General features: G+C 62.0%; 1 pseudogene; it reads right to left on the bottom strand.

Moving 5' to 3' along the window:
• Positions 1–279: 279 nt before the first annotated feature.
• On the bottom strand, positions 280–3,132 carry LOC133750544 (2-acylglycerol O-acyltransferase 3-like; annotated as a pseudogene).
• Between the last annotated feature and the right edge of the window lie 12,837 nt (positions 3,133–15,969).

The raw sequence follows: 15,969 nt of genomic DNA, 5'->3' as shown, positions 1-15,969 counted from the left end.
TGCCAGCTCTGAGCTAAGTGGCAGCCTTGCTTCACACAGGGAGCAGGGCCGGGAGGGGGAGATGTCTCCCAGGTCCTGGGGCACAGTCAGCTCTCCTGGCAGCAGAACGCAGGGTGCTGAGACCCCACCCCAGGCGGCCCCTCTGCAGTAGACAGGATGGGGTGGCTGTGCCTGGCCGCGCTCCCTCCAGAACCAGCCTTTATTGGAGGGGAGGTCAAGGCGGGAGCTGGGGTCCCAGTGCACGGGGCTCAGGGGCTGAGCAGGGAGGCCGAGCCAGGCCTAGAGGAAGGTGAGGTGGGTGAAGGCAGGGACCCCGCAGCTCTCCTTGTGCTCCTCAAACAGCCGCTCCAGGGCGTCCATGTAGAGCCTGTGGTAGTGGTCAACTTGCTCCTGGCTGGCATTGCTGCACTGGGGCACAGGGATGGGGCCGCCCACTGCAGGGGAGGGAGACACGGGTGAGCCAGAGCTGCTGCTGGCCGTGCCGCCCACGGCAGCCTCCTCCCTGCAGATGGGCACTTACCCACGGTGGTGATGGGCATGGGCAGAGGCAGCAAACCCCAGGAGTTGGACGAAAAGAGACCACGGCCCCCAGAAGATGCAGGGAGCTATGCTGGTGACCCTCTTGCAGGTGACCTGGCACAGGTACTGCCAGGAGCGTTTGGGGAAAGCCTTGCATCTGAAGGTGTCGTTCTCCCCAAAGGAGTACACAGGCACCAGGGAGGCCCTGGGAGGGGCAAGGAAGAGAGAGGACACTGCTCAGGGTCCTAGATGGCCACACCAGCACCCTGGGGGCAAAAAGTCCCTCCCATGTCCTCTGTGGCCACTTCTAAGGCTTTGAAAGCTCTTATGTCTGCCTGGAAAGTTCTGGAAGGAAGCCTCAGCTGTCTTGACAAACAGCTGTGTGATGGGCTTGGCGTACTCATGTTCTCACTTAGTATTTACAGCTGCAGCCTGGTGGCAAGGGAGGTGACAGCCCTGGGTACAGGTCAAGGTCAAGGTCAAGGCTTTGTCTCTGAGACAGGGTCACAAGGAGAACCCAGGGCTCTGGGCCCAACGTCCTTGCTGGTTTAAGTCTGAGGCTTCTCACCGAGGAGGAGATGTGGGCACAGCCCAGGTGTGAGAATGTGGCATCAGGGCCGACAGGTGCGTCCTGGTGCAGGGTGTGCTGTGGGCTCCGGAGAGCGCTCTGTCAGCTGCGAGTATTCTGAGGTCTGACCCGGGACCCAGCCCCACCTCGGCTCCTGCACGCCCACTCACCCATGTCTCAGCGCCAGGTGCACAAAGCCCTTGTGTCTTTTGAGTGCGAGGTAGTGCTGCCCAGGGGCCGAGTACAGGGACTCCTGGGCACCCCCGATGACAATGACCACCGCTTTGCCCTGCTGGGGTTGAGACAGCACAAAGTCCAGCTATGATGGTTCGCTGGACACAGTCCTATGTCATATGTAGTGAGGAGCCATCAACAGTCCCTCTGTGGCTCTCGATTCCCTCACCCCACCCGTTAGCAGGGGAAAGCGGAGCCCCACTCCTGGTTTTCCAACCCCCCATCTCGCCCTGTGCTAAAGGAGAGCATGGTCAGTGCGCAGGACAGGTGTGGAGTCCTGGTGCAGAACGCCCTGGCCAGGGGCTGTCTCCTGCCCTTTAGCCTGGAGCTCACCAAGAGCCATGAGGTAAAAGAGGCCGGCCAGTGTGGCTAGCGAGGGCTGCAGCCCCGGGAAGAGCCGGGAGAAGTCATTGCACGCGGTGGTGAAATTACAGAAGGCTCCGGTACTCATGATGCCATGGGGGTGGGCCCCCAGCACGTAGTTCTGGCTGGGGGGCAGCTCTGCTGTCTTCACCAGCTGCAGGAGAGGAGGGAGGCAGAGAGGGGAGACAGCAGCTGCAGGTGCTGCCTCTGCCCCTGCTGACTTCAGAGGTCAAGGCCCTGGGAGGGGATCAGGTGCACCTGTCCACCCTGCCCCTCTGTGAGCCTAGGCAGCGGGTCTCAGGCTGCTGGACAGGGAAGAGGGAGCAGGTGCAGGGGAGTGGAGTGGGAAGGGGGAGGAGGCTTCTCTGGGGAGGTGACCCCTCACCTTGATAGGAAAGTAATCCCTTTGGTGTTTCCAAATCCTCCAGCGCCTTCTCCACTCACACCGCCTTCCCCCTGTGGAGAGAGATGGGGGTGGCAGAGTCCCCGAGGCACCCTCCCCATCTCTCCCCACCTGGAGCCCTGCCCAGAGCTCACCTTGGCTGGGTGTGTCCCGGTCCAGGTAGATCCACAGCATGTAGAGAACAGACAGAGACCAGAGCCGTGTGAAGAGGAGGAGGAAGAGAACCATGAAGAAGAAAGGACCTGGGGAAAGGTAAGGAAAAAATGAATTCTTTCGGACCCCAGTTCTTCAGCCCAGCTCCCATGTCCTGCACCCTCATGGAACACCTGGCAGGGGCATCTGCTCTGGTTCTGTTCCCATCATTTTACCCAGGTGTCCAGTCCAGGGCACAGCGATCCTCCAGCCACATCCTTTACCCTTGGCCTACCCCAGGCACCCCCCCACTCCCCTCCCTCTCATCCATAAAGATGAAAGTCAGCACATGGTAGGTGGCTCCCAGTGCTTCCAGCCGCTACTTCTGCAGGGTCTTCTCAGGGTGGAGGGGCACAGGAGCTGTGGAGTCGGCCGTCCCGGTAGCCACTCTCTGCCTGCAGGGCTCCAGGTAGGGTCACAGGTGTCCCCTCTCCCAGGGTCCAGTGGCTGGAGAGGTGATCGATCTAGACTCCCAGAAGTGTGGATTGCTCTGAGAGATTTGAATGTTTTGGTCAGTTCTGGGCTGGCCCCTGGGAGGAGCAGTGTAGGGTGGGGTTACAAGGGGAGGGGCCGCACCTGGGTGCCTGAGGAAGTCATGCAGGAAGTGGACAAACAGCTGGGCATCTTTCCCACTGGGTCCCAGGTCCAGGAGTCCACCTGAGACTGGCCAAGACAGGACCTTGTGCTGATCCCTCTGTGGGTGTCTGGAAAAGCCAAACTCCGTGGGAACCACGCCAGGCCCTGCAGCATGAAGACAATACCCCAACCTCACAGTCTCTGCCCACCTGCAGTCGCCCAGGGCATCTGTTGGGGCAGGGGGTGGGGGCACCCGAGGTGAGGAGGGGGTGCCCATCTATGGAGCGCTGCAGCCCCCCAGCCTGGGGCAGTTGCCCATGGTCCAGCCCAGGGGGTTGAGGCCATGCTCCCATCTCAAATGAAGGATGTCAGGTCCCTAGGGACCTTCCAGGCTGCCCTGGGACAGGTTTAGGGTCCCAGATCTCCCAGAGAGCAGAGGGGCAAGGCCAAGGCACATGGAGGGACAGCAGGAACCCCTGGAAGCTGTGGAACAGCGGCTACAGCGCCTCCTGCGCCCGGTGCACCCCCAAGTGGCGGGTCCCGGCACTGCTGGAGGAGCCTTGGGCCAGGCTCTGGGACACCGTGCTCCCTCTGCATCCCCAGGAGACCTGAGCCACTGTTCCTGGGTGCTGGGAAACACAAGCTAGGTTCCCTGGCGACCCCAGAATACCTCATTGCCCCTCAATGGGGAAGGGGAGAGCCACCTGCACACCGGAAGTCACCTGACCACCTCAGGACCTCAGCCCACAGCCCCCTCCCCCAACCTTGCTCTCAGGAAGGGGCAGGGGTGGGGGCTCTTTCCAAAGGAAGCCTGCATCTGGGGTCAGGTGGTTGGTGGTGGGGGTTGGGGGTGAGGTGGGGGCAGGGGCAGGGCCTCCCAGGGCCACAGGGAGGAGGGGAGGACTCCCACCCAACCCCATCTTGCTCCCCTGGCACTCGTTCCAGCCCATCCCCTATGGGGCGCACAAAGGCTCCAGGTTCCTTAAGCCCTGGCAGGTGAGATGGGGCCCAAGGCAGGTCTAGGGATCCAGGCCAAGGCAAGATGGGGGCTGGCCCCTCCCCCCCAGCACAACACCCTCCATCTGGCTCCTTGGGACACAGGCGCACTCAGGTGAGCAGGCAGAGGCAGAGGCTCCTCCTGACCCCAGCTCCAGCCAGAGGGGCAGCCTCCCTCGCCCACCCTGGGGTCTTTCCTTTCATCTCAGAAACAGGGAGGATGGCTCTGGGAAGGGGGAGCTGGGGGCTACTGCAGGGCATCCTGGGAGCCTACCGCTCCCCACATCTGAAATACTGGTGGCCTGGAGCCCTGGGCTTGGAGTCTGGGGGCCGAGGAGGGAGGGAGGGGAGCAGAGAACAAGGAGGCGGAGACACAGAGGCTGCTACACAAAGCCCCACAGGGGAGAGGAGCTGACCTGGGTGAAAGGGGACAAAGGCGCCCAGGGGGTGAGGGAGGGAGTGGGAGGGGGCGCCCCGGGGACTCAGATAGGAAGCAGCAGCTGCCCTCCTGGGACTGTACACAGAAAGTGGGTGCCACACCCCCTTTTCCTGGGGGAGGGGAGAGGGAGGGCAGAGTAGAGGCTGGAGAACTCCTGGAAGCAGACAGGGGAGCGGCGTGCGGCGGCTCCGTCAAAGGCATCCATCTGCTGGGCAGGTGGCTGAGCGGGACAGGGTGTGGGCACGGACAGGGCCAGCGAGGGTGTCCCCTCTGCCCTGTCTCAGCTCTGCTGGTGGCGGAGCGATTCCTAAGGAGACTGGCAGGTGTCTGCTGGACATGGCCCCTGGGGGCAGGTGGAAGTGAAACGGGGAGGGAGGGGTGGGATTTGAGGAAGCCTCTACACCCGCAGGTGGTCTCTGGATGCAGAGGGCTGGTGTGGGGAGCACAGAGCTTTTACCCCCAGGGAGAGCGGATCAAGATCCCCGCTCTGCTCACCTAAGCCTGGCATTCACCCTATGGGCGGGACGCTGATGGGCAGAGACAAGGACTGGAGCCCGAGGGGACAAGGATGTGCCTTGTCCTGGTGTCGCAGTCCTGATGCGCTTGCCTCAGCTTCGGCGGGAAAAGGGGGAGAGTTCGGGCACCCAGAGGCTCAGGGTTTGGGGGACTCTTGGGTGCAAATCGGGCTGCAGCTCCAAGGGGCCAGGAAACCTGGGATAGAACCACAACAGCCTGAAGTTGGGCGAGGGGCTGGCGTGGGCAGGAGGCTGTCTGTGCCACATGGCTGGGGAACCGTGCTGGGGGAGGTATGGTCCGGGAGCTGCTGGCTTCATCATCGCCGACCTCTGGCGATTCTGTTCTCCCTCCAGGAGTCCCCAGCCTTGGAAACTGTGAAGGATCGGCGTGAGACCGACTGGGTACAGCACCATGCCTGGCCTAATCCAGATGGTGTCCCTGCGGGGCTGCCTGCCCCACCCACAGCTGAGAACCCGCACCTGCAGTCCCACCTGGTCAGAGCAGCTCAGGGACAGACACAGCCCCTTGCTGGCTGTCAAGTGCTGTGGACGTGACCGAGTGGGGAAGACCGCTAAGGTCAGCCCAGGACCTCCCGCGGGGCTCCCAGCTCTCACGCCCCACTCCCCACAGGTGTGGCTCTCCCACCGGATTCCCTGTTGCAAGCTCCCAGGTGAGCTGACCATTCTGGGCGTGGTCGTGCGCTGGGGGTGGGAGATGGTGTCCTGTGTGTCCTACAGGCAGCATGGGTCACAGGCAAGAAAAGCAGGAGAAGGAACCTGAGACCTGCCTACAAGGAACCGCTAAGTCCCTCAGCCCAAGGCTTGTTCCCTGCTTGGGCCAGTGTGCTCTACTGCCGGCAGGTGGTGCCATTGATCCGTGTTGTTTCCCTGCACTGCCCTTCCCTGCCCCTTCCTCCTTCCTCCCCGCCCCGCTGTGGCCCCCAGGGGCCCTGACCCTTCACCCCTGCCCTCTGAGGGTCTCTGCATCTGGGCGCTCAGGGCACCTGGCCTTGCTCCTGCACGCTTTGATCTGAGCTTCTCCCTTTCCCTCCCTCCCCTCCCTCGGGCTCTGCCGCCGAGACCCAGGCCAGTCCTCTTCCAGCCCTTCTCTCTCCTCATCAGCCTGTCCACCTGGGCAGTTCCCACCTAGGGGGCCGGTCTCGACTTTCCAGGTGGCCTCCAGCTCTCAAGGGGACACCTGCCCTGGGGTGAGAGCAGCGAGGGGGGGAAGATGCAAGTGCTGGGCAGGAAGGGGATCCTGCACCTGCACCACCTTCCCAGCCCGCGCCCTAGCAGCTAAGGAGGAGACCAAAGACCACAGGGCTAGGTGACTGGCCCGGGGCCAGTGAGAGCCCAGAGCCTCCCCCGAGCCCCCGCGGGAAAGGGAGCTGCAGAGCCTGGCAGAAGAGCGATGTCCCGGCTGCCACCCACTGCCTGCTGAGTCCCACAGCTTCCTTATCTGCAGGTGGCCCGCACCTGTCATCCAGTCCGTATGAATAAGGCGCTGTGTGCAGAGCCTGGCCCGGAGCCTATTGTTGTAACCATCTGGGGAGTGAATCAGTGGATGAAAGATTTCTCTCTCTCTGTGTCACTCTTCCGCTTAGCTAAGTAAGCAAGTAAATCTTCATAAAAAATACATGCAGCCACAATATCATTATCCCATCTAAAATACTAGGTCAGTCCTTGACAATATCAAAGTGCACGTGTTACATTATGAAAAGCATCCAAGTGTTCCAACGCCACAGGAAGGGCATTTGATTTTTTTTTTTTAAGATTGATTGATTTATTTGAAAGGCACAGTGACAGAGGCAGAGGCAGAGAGAGTGAAGTCTTCCATCCGCTGGTTCACTCCCAAATGCCAGCAACAGCCCCAGCTGGGGCTATTCAAAGCCAGGAGCCAGGAGCTTCTTCTGGCTCTCCCACGCCGGTGCAGGGGCCCAAGCATTCGGGCCATCTTCTGCTGCTTTCCCAGGCCACAGCAGCATCAGAAGTGGAGCAGCCAGGATTCGAAGTGACGCCCTTATGGGATGCTGGCACTAGCAGGCGGCGGCCTCACCTGCCAGGCCACAGTGCTGGCCCCAGGAAGGGCATCTTAAAACGTTGTTTATTTCAGGGGCAGAGACTTGGTGAGCGAGAGAAAAGGAGAAAGGTTGAGGGAGTGCTCCCATCCATTTCCCAAATGTCTGAAAGAGCCAGTTCTGAACCAGGGCTTAAGTGGCAAGATGCAAACTCCATCCAGGTCTCCCAGCTGAGTGCCAGGATGGCCCCGTCACTGCTGCCTGCCAGCGTCAGCATTAGCAAAGCCCAGGTCCTCTGAGGTGTGATGGGGGTACCTTCACCGCTGTGCTATAGATGCTATTTTCAAGAAATGATCTGCACAGGGAACCCAGATGAGTTTAAACTCTATGCTGGAGGTGGGGGCAGCAGCCAGGCCCCAGGTCCGTGCTCACTGGTCCTGCCTCCTGGGTTCACATCCTGGTCCCGCCCACTCCGTGTCAGCGCTGGTCTGTGTGCCCGGCAGCACCTGCTGGGTGTGAGGCTGGGCCGCTCCTAAATGATCAATGGTGGCTGTGTGTGGGACCCGCTCTCCGTGTCTGTGTGTCTGTCCCCTCCTGGTTCCATGGAAGACTTGTGCTTGCATCCAGCCCATGGAGAGGCCTTCCTGACAAGGACCTCAAAGGCTCTGGAACTGGAGGAAGAGGAGTGGCAAAGGTGGTTGTGGCATGTCCAGTGGGTGATGGGGTGGCAGCAGGCAGGGCCCAGGGCAGGGCGTGTGGGGTGCATGAATGCCAGGCTGGGGCTGCACACAGGGTGCCTCTGTGAGGCCAGAGACAGAAGCTGGGCAGGCAGAACCCAGAGGGGCTGGAGTGGTGGAGGAGAGACCAACATGAGGACCACGGAGGAGCCATTATCTGGGGGGGACCTGGGACCCCAAGGCTTGTAGGGGTCGGCACAGGTGGTGGGTGGAAGGGGACAGCACCAGGCCCAGGGCTCAGACCCACGCCCTGTGAGATTCTCGCTGTCCAAGCCCGGAGCACCCCAGACAGCTGCACAGACGTCCACACCTGTGCCCCCTCTTGCCCCTGTGGCCGCAGCCCACTGGCCCCGTCCCCACACTGGCTCTGCAGACTCTCTCCTCCCCTCCCTCTCTCCTCTTTGTCCAGCAAGTCTTCTAGAAGCCTGCTCAGGGCTGGGGGGAGGGGGAAGGGGAGAAAGGCCGGGTGGAGAGTGGGGAGGCAGTGGTGACAGCTCTCTGCCCGAGCTCAGAGACGCCTGTTCCCGGGCCCTGCGCTGTGAGCCTCCTGCATTTCCGGCGTTCTTCAGAGCGACCCTCGGGTGTCCGTCCGTGGGAACGTGGGCTGTGCGCTTGGACTCTGTGCACTCATCTGGGTTGTGGTTTCACAAAGAGCTGACGAAACCGGACTCTGAAGTGGGCGGGCCCCTGTCACCAGGAGGAAACTGAGGCTGGGAGTGTCAAGGTCAAGGTCAGTAGGTGGAGGGGCTGGGGCTTATGGATAGGTGTCCTCCCCTGTGACAGCTCCTGGGCAGCTGTCCTGGCCCTCAGTGTGTAACCCAGCTCCCGGGCCACACCTCCCCTGGGGCCTGTGCCCTTGAATTGCTGTTTGCTTCTTGTGAGCTGTCCCAGCGCCAGGTGAGGCACACAGCTGGGTGAGAAGTCAGGCCTGGGGGGCAGGCACCAGGGGAGGGGTCACCCTGCTCCGAAGCTCGGGCACAAGCCTTTGTGGCAGGGTCCTTTGTTCTTTTCTTTTCTTTTTTTTTTTATTTTCCCCTCCTGCCGCCGCCCCCCAGCACCCTCACAGGTCAGGGGACCATGGCTCCCAGGTCGCCACCGGCTCACACCCCGCCCCACCTGCCCACTGTGTTGGTTTTTGATGGACAGACCGACAGATGGAGGCTGGAGAGTCTGCTGCTCCGTCCTCAGACGCTGCACCGTGAGGAGCTGGCCAGCCTCCGTCCAGGAGCCAGCACCCAACCCGGGTCTCCCCTGCGTGGGCACCAAGGACCTGAGCCACCACCGGCCGCCTCCCCGTGTGGGCGTCAGCAGGAAGAGAGCTGGGCCTGAACCCCTGAACTCTGCCCTGGGGGGAGGAGTCTCCCACGGAATCCTGACCACTGTGTGTCACGCCCACCCCAGGGAGCCATCTCTGTTCCTCCTGGGGCCCCTCCGGTGGTGCTGGGCTCCGAGGCCCCGCCCCCATCGCTCAGCCCAGCCTGAGCATCAGCCACGCGGATGCTGACTGGGGTGGGGGGTTCCCCTGCGAGTGGGGCCTGGACAGCAGCAGCTGCAGGAAAACGGGGGGGGGGGGGGGCACACAGCCTTTGTGAGACTCCGCGGGGCTTCTCGGTCCCATGGGGCTGGGGTCTGTGACAGTGCGGGGAGGGGTCAGGGAGAGGCCACAGTGGCCAGGGGGAGCAGGAACAGGGGCCTCCTCTCTTCAGGAGGCCTTGTCTGTGATGGTCTGGGTGCTGTTCCAGCGCCCTCTGCCTGCACAGGGCTGCCAGCACCCTCAGCAGGAACCCAGCTCCTTCTGCTTCCTGCAGGCCAACCCCGACCCCCCTCTACCCCTCGACCTCCCAGCCTGTCACAGGGCCTGACCCTGACCCCCGACCCTTCACAGGGCCTGACCCCACCCCCCAGGGCCTTTCTGCTTCGTGCTGCGGCCTCTGCCCACCCTGTGTTCCTACGAGGAGGCTGACGCTGTTCCGGGATGAACACCTCTGTCCATTCTCCCTGGCTCCTTTCCAGATCAACTTGCCCTGCTGCCTTCCCAAGCCCCAGGCAGCTCCCACGTGGGCCTGGCTTGGGCTCAAGGTCAGCTCCGCGTCCTCAGCGGGGTCTTTCTGGCGTCTCTGTCCCAGCTGGGCTTCTTGGCTTCTGTGGTCCTCTCCTGCCGCCTGCTAAGGCCTCCCCACCCTACCCCTCACCAAGGCTCCTTGGGAGGACTCTGAGGGGCTGAGAGCCCCCTCCGAAGGGCGAGGCCACCTGGGCAGGATCAAGCCCACGCCGCACACTCAGAGACCTGGGGCAGCTCTGGTGTCTGGGGAAAGTGCCCGGCGGGCAGTGGCCGGCGTGAGGCTGGCCTCCCTCCTGCCCCAGCAAAGGAGGCCCAGACAGCAAGCACACCCAGGCCAAGGGTGCTTAGATCCCAGCTGTTGAGTTTCTGACCCCCCAGCAGAGCAGGATAAGGAGGCTCCCCCAGAGCGAGCCTGCCGGGTGCAGGGCAGAACCCCGGGGCGGCGGCCGGTGTGTGGCCCAGTGCTGAAGATGGCCTCTCCCAGCCCGAGTGCCTAGGTAGACATGGCCCCATGGCCCCAGAAGATGTACGGAGGAAATCCAGCAAACTTCTGAAGGTGACCTGGCACAGGTACTGCCAGGAGCCTTTGGGAAACCTCATACCTTTGAAGGGATCGTTTTCCCCAAAGGAGTACACAGGCACCAGGGAGGCCCTGGAGGGCGGGGAAGAGAGAAGACGCTGCTCAGGGTCCTAGATGGCCCACCACCTGCACCCTGGGGGCAAAATGTCCTGCCTCCTGGTTCCTGTGGCCACTCTAAGGCTTTTGAAGCTCTTATGTCTGCCCAGAAAGTTCCAGAAGGAAGCCTCAGCTGTCTTGACCAATGGCTGTGTGGTGGGCTTTGCATATTCATGTTCTCACTCAGTGTTTACATTGCAGCCTGGTGGGAAGGCAGGCATGAGCCCTGGCCAGGGGCTGTCTCCTGCCCTTTAGCCTGGGGCTCATCCCAGACCAGAGTTCCCGTGCTGAAGCTCCTCCCCCACTTCCAGCTGGTGCCCTCCCTGGGTGGCTACATGGCTGATCCAGGTGGAGTTCTGGGCTCCTGGATTCAGCCAGGTCCAGCCCTAGCAGTTGGAAGCATCAGAGGGTGGAGCAGCCAAAGGGAGGACTCTAGAACTTGTGTTCGTGTGTGTGTGTGTGTCATGTGTGTGTCTGCGTGTGTGTTGTGTGTCTGTGTCTGCATGTGTGTCTGTGTGTCGTGTGTGTGTCTGTGTGTCATGTGTGTCATGTGTGTCTGTGTATGTCGTGTGTGTGTCTGTGTTTGTCGTGTGTGTGTATGTATCTGTATGTCGTGTGTCTGTGTGTCATGTGTGTGTGTACATGAGTGTGTCTGTGTGTCTGTGTGTGTCTGTGTGTCTCTGTGTGTGTGTGTGTGTGTGTTTCCCTCTACCTTAGAAAAAAAATGGGGACTGTGTGAGATCAGTGCAGGATGCCCCGCTGCCCATGATCCTGCCTGGGGCCTGGCTTCTGACCTGGATGTGTGTGTGTGCCTGATGATGTTCTTGGGCTGCGACAATGGACAGGAAACAAGTGAGTTGGCAGACACAGGTCTGAAAGGGAGGTGTGGCCCGGGAGCTGGGTTACACACTGAGGGCCAGGACAGCAGCCCAGGAGCTGTCACAGGGGGAGGACACTTGTCCATGAGCCCCAGCCCCTCCACCTACTGACCGTGACTTTGACTCCCAGCCTCAGTTTCCCCTGATGACAGGGGCCCGCCACTTCAGAGTCTGGTTTCCTGGACTGCTCCTGACAACCCAGTGAGTGCACAGAGTCCAAGCACACAGCCCACGTTCCCACCGATAGAAGTCTCTGCCCCTGAAATAAACAACGTTTTAAGATGCCCTTCCTGGGGCCGGCACTGTGGCCTGGCAGGTGAGGCCGCCGCCTGCTAGTGCCAGCATCCCATAAGGGCGTCACTTCGAATCCTGGCTGCTCCACTTCTGATGCTGCTGTGGCCTGGGAAAGCAGCAGAAGATGGCCCGAATGCTTGGGCCCCTGCACCGGCGTGGGAGAGCCAGAAGAAGCTCCTGGCTCCTGGCTTTGAATAGCCCCAGCTGGGGCTGTTGCTGGCATTTGGGAGTGAACCAGCGGATGGAAGACTTCACTCTCTCTGCCTCTGCCTCTGTCACTGTGCCTTTCAAATAAATCAATCAATCTTAAAAAAAAAAAATCAAATGCCCTTCCTGTGGCGTTGGAACACTTGGATGCTTTTCATAATGTAACACGTGCACTTTGATATTGTCAAGGACTGACCTAGTATTTTAGATGGGATAATGATATTGTGGCTGCATGTATTTTTTATGAAGATTTACTTGCTTACTTAGCTAAGCGGAAGAGTGACACAGAGAGAGAGAAATCTTTCATCCACTGATTCACTCCCCAGATGGTTACAACAATAGGCTCCGGGCCAGGCTCTGCACACAGCGCCTTATTCATACGGACTGGATGACAGGTGCGGGCCACCTGCAGATAAGGAAGCTGTGGGACTCAGCAGACAGTGGGTGGCAGCCGGGACATCGCTCTTCTGCCAGGCTCTGCAGCTCCCTTTCCCGCGGGGGCTCGGGGGAGGCTCTGGGCTCTCACTGGCCCCGGGCCAGTCACCTAGCCCTGTGGTCTTTGGTCTCCTCCTTAGCTGCTAGGGCGCGGGCTGGGAAGGTGGTGCAGGTGCAGGATCCCCTTCCTGCCCAGCACTTGCATCTTCCCCCCCTCGCTGCTCTCACCCCAGGGCAGGTGTCCCCTTGAGAGCTGGAGGCCACCTGGAAAGTCGAGACCGGCCCCCTAGGTGGGAACTGCCCAGGTGGACAGGCTGATGAGGAGAGAGAAGGGCTGGAAGAGGACTGGCCTGGGTCTCGGCGGCAGAGCCCGAGGGAGGGGAGGGAGGGAAAGGGAGAAGCTCAGATCAAAGCGTGCAGGAGCAAGGCCAGGTGCCCTGAGCGCCCAGATGCAGAGACCCTCAGAGGGCAGGGGTGAAGGGTCAGGGCCCCTGGGGGCCACAGCGGGGCGGGGAGGAAGGAGGAAGGGGCAGGGAAGGGCAGTGCAGGGAAACAACACGGATCAATGGCACCACCTGCCGGCAGTAGAGCACACTGGCCCAAGCAGGGAACAAGCCTTGGGCTGAGGGACTTAGCGGTTCCTTGTAGGCAGGTCTCAGGTTCCTTCTCCTGCTTTTCTTGCCTGTGACCCATGCTGCCTGTAGGACACACAGGACACCATCTCCCACCCCCAGCGCACGACCACGCCCAGAATGGTCAGCTCACCTGGGAGCTTGCAACAGGGAATCCGGTGGGAGAGCCACACCTGTGGGGAGTGGGGCGTGAGAGCTGGGAGCCCCGCGGGAGGTCCTGGGCTGACCTTAGCGGTCTTCCCCACTCGGTCACGTCCACAGCACTTGACAGCCAGCAAGGGGCTGTGTCTGTCCCTGAGCTGCTCTGACCAGGTGGGACTGCAGGTGCGGGTTCTCAGCTGTGGGTGGGGCAGGCAGCCCCGCAGGTGTTGAGAGCCTGGGACACCCCATCATTAGAGCAGCTGTAGCGCTGCACCCACTGGGGCCCCAGGCCCCCCTTTTCCCACTTCAGCCAGCAGACCTCAGATTGAGGCGGATGTCCCCGCACGGGAGGCGGTGAGCAGGGATGGAGCCATGACCCCCAGTACCAGGGAGGCCCCTACCCTCACAAGTCCCGCCCACTCCAGGTCCCCCAGATGCACCCCCCACTGCGGGGTTCCCTCCACCCCCCCCGGGGTCTCCGGCCCTGCCTGCAGCCACGGGCCCCACGCCCAGGTGTTGCGTGCACTGCACGCTGAGCCGCCAAAGCCCAAGCTTAGTCCCCACAGAGCTGTGTCGTGCACTCGGCGTTGTCATCCAAAGTCCCAGTCGGGACCCACAGCAAGACGCGAGTCATCCTCCCTGGACCCCCGGGGCTCCAAGATAACCATAGCCGCGGGCACTGTTCCCCACTCCGTGCTTCTCGGGCCGGGCTGGAGATCTGGGTACCGCCCCCTAAGAAGAGCAGTGGCGCTCCCCCAAGCCCCGCTGCCCGCACCCAGGGACCCAGCGCCTAGGTAGATGCTTTGTTTTCAGGCGCCGCGTGGCTACCCTGGCTTCTGGCCCCTCCTTCACCCTCTTGCTCCCACCTGTCCCCAGGGCCCACTGCCAAGCAGCTGGCTCCCAGTGCAGTCTCCCTCCTACGTCCCCGGCTAAAGTCTCCGCGGAGGGGAGGCCTGCAGCACAGCCCCTCTGCTCCCGCGGCCCCTCTGGGACTGCCCCACGCCTCCAGGCCAGGCCATCTTCCCTGTCTCCGCCCCCACCCCAACCTCAGGGGATCCTTCCACGGGGCGGCCTCACGGGCTCCCTCTGTGTTCCAGGTGTTCTCTCCAGCCCCTTCGATGCCTCCCCTGGCTCCTCTCCACAGGAGAAGGGGGTGTGGGGCCAGGGCACAGCTGCCTTCCCCAAGTCCTCTCTGAGGAGGTGAATGTAGTCAGAGAATCGCCCTGAGGCTAGGAGGGTGTGTGACAGAGGCACCTGCTGGGGGTGTGGCCACTGCCTCCACTTCCCATCCTGCTCCCTGCTAATGAGCCTAGGAAAGCAGTGGAGGATGGCCCAAGTGCTTGGGCCCTGCTTCCATGTGGGAGACCCGGATGGAGTTCTAGGCTCCGGGCTTTGGTCTCGCCCAGCCCCAGCTGTTGCAGCCATCTGGGGGATGACCAGTGGATGGACGATCTCTCTCTCTCTTTCTAACCCTGCCATTCAAAAGGTAATCTTTAAAGAAGAAGTGACACTCTGTGACGGGCTGAGGACTCCCACAGGGCGGGGAGGCCCTGAGACTGCTCCCAGGGAATCCTCCTCCCCCAGGTCCAGGGCCCTGGGGCCACAACTGGCAGCTCAGGGTTTCAGGCTACTCCTATGCATAGCCTCACCCTAGCCCGGCTCCCCACTGAGCCCGAGCACCCGCCCCCCACAAGTTCAAACCGCTCACTCCCTGTCCCCCAGGTCCTGGCCCCTCCCTGGTCATTCTGCCAGGTCCTAAGGTCACAGCTCCATGAGCTCAGGTGGCAATGACCCTTGCTGGGGCTCAGAGGGCAGCAGAGGGATGGAAATGGAGGGGGCAGGTCAGGGAGTCAGGGCAGTCTGTGGGGCCACGGGGAAGGTGCTCAAGACAGCGGCCTGTCTGCTGTCCCGGCCTGAGGTGGTCAGGTGTCCATGCTGGTCCGGAGCGGGTCCCTGGAGGTGATGCAGGCAAAATCAGAGCCGTGGACCTGGGGGCCTGTAATTAGAAGGGATTGTAAATTTGGCGATGGAACAGGTGAGGAGTGGCAGGACCAGGGAGTGGCTATGCTTGGGAGTGCAGGGGGAAGGGGCTCAGCCACACCCATGCTACCTTAGGGGCTCCCTGGACCTGTCTGCTCTTGAACTCTCCCAGAGTTCCCACACACCCCCTGGGCTCCCAGGTGTGCCGGCTAGGATGAGCCACAGCAGCTGCCGAGCCTGACCCTGCCTCAGCTCTGCCAGCACCTGAGTGCCCTTCCGCACGCCCACCCAGCCCATCCGTGAGCCTCAGCTCACTCACACCCTGAGTCTGACTGCAGGGCCCTGGGGGCCTGAGCTCCTGCTGAGGGGCGGCCCACCTGGAGCTGCACCTTGTCCTCCCAGCCCAGCCGTGGGCAACTGGCCCAGCCCTAAACTCTGTCGCCACTCTACTGCCAGCAACCGCTCACCCACCCGCGGTGGGAACAAGATCCCGGTGCAGTGATGCCAGCAGAAGCTGGGCGCAGGTGGACGACTGCAGGGAACCGACATGGAGAGGCCCACACAGCTGTTCCAGGAGCACAGGCGAGCTCTGGCTTCCCCAGCAGGTGCCTGGTCCACACCCGCGCTGGCCCTGACCTCTGTTCCCAACCAGTGCCCTGGGTGACTGTGACAGGGGAGTGAGATGAAGGGTGGGAAGAGACCGTGGGTGTATTTCTGCACAAGGTCGAAGCAGTCCAGGGCACCCAGGAAGCCTTGACTTTCGCGGGACCCCCAAGAGGTCAGCATGGGGTCCTATAAAGGCCACTCTCGGCCTGGCCCAAACCCAGTGGGACAATGGGCTTCCGCTTGTCCACTCCCTGCACACTGGCTCCTAGCTCTCAGCTCCCAGCTGCCAACCCCTCCCCCATACACCCACTTCTCCTCCAAGCTCCTCCCAGGGACCAGCCAAGACTGACTGACCAGGACAGCCAAGGTCAGTCCTAAAGGGAGCCTGGGCACTTCAGGGGCTCCAGGCACAGACATCTCCCTGACCACAGCCTGGACCCTGGGAGAGGGGACACCTGTGACTGCACGTGGAGCCTGCAGGAACAGGGTGGCATCGGG

The sequence above is a fragment of the Lepus europaeus genome, chromosome 21 (genome assembly GCF_033115175.1).
Source record: "Lepus europaeus isolate LE1 chromosome 21, mLepTim1.pri, whole genome shotgun sequence".
Lineage (NCBI taxonomy): Eukaryota > Metazoa > Chordata > Mammalia > Lagomorpha > Leporidae > Lepus > Lepus europaeus.
The sequence above is the reverse complement of the archived record's forward strand: the minus strand, read 5'-3'. Positions and strand labels throughout refer to the sequence as shown.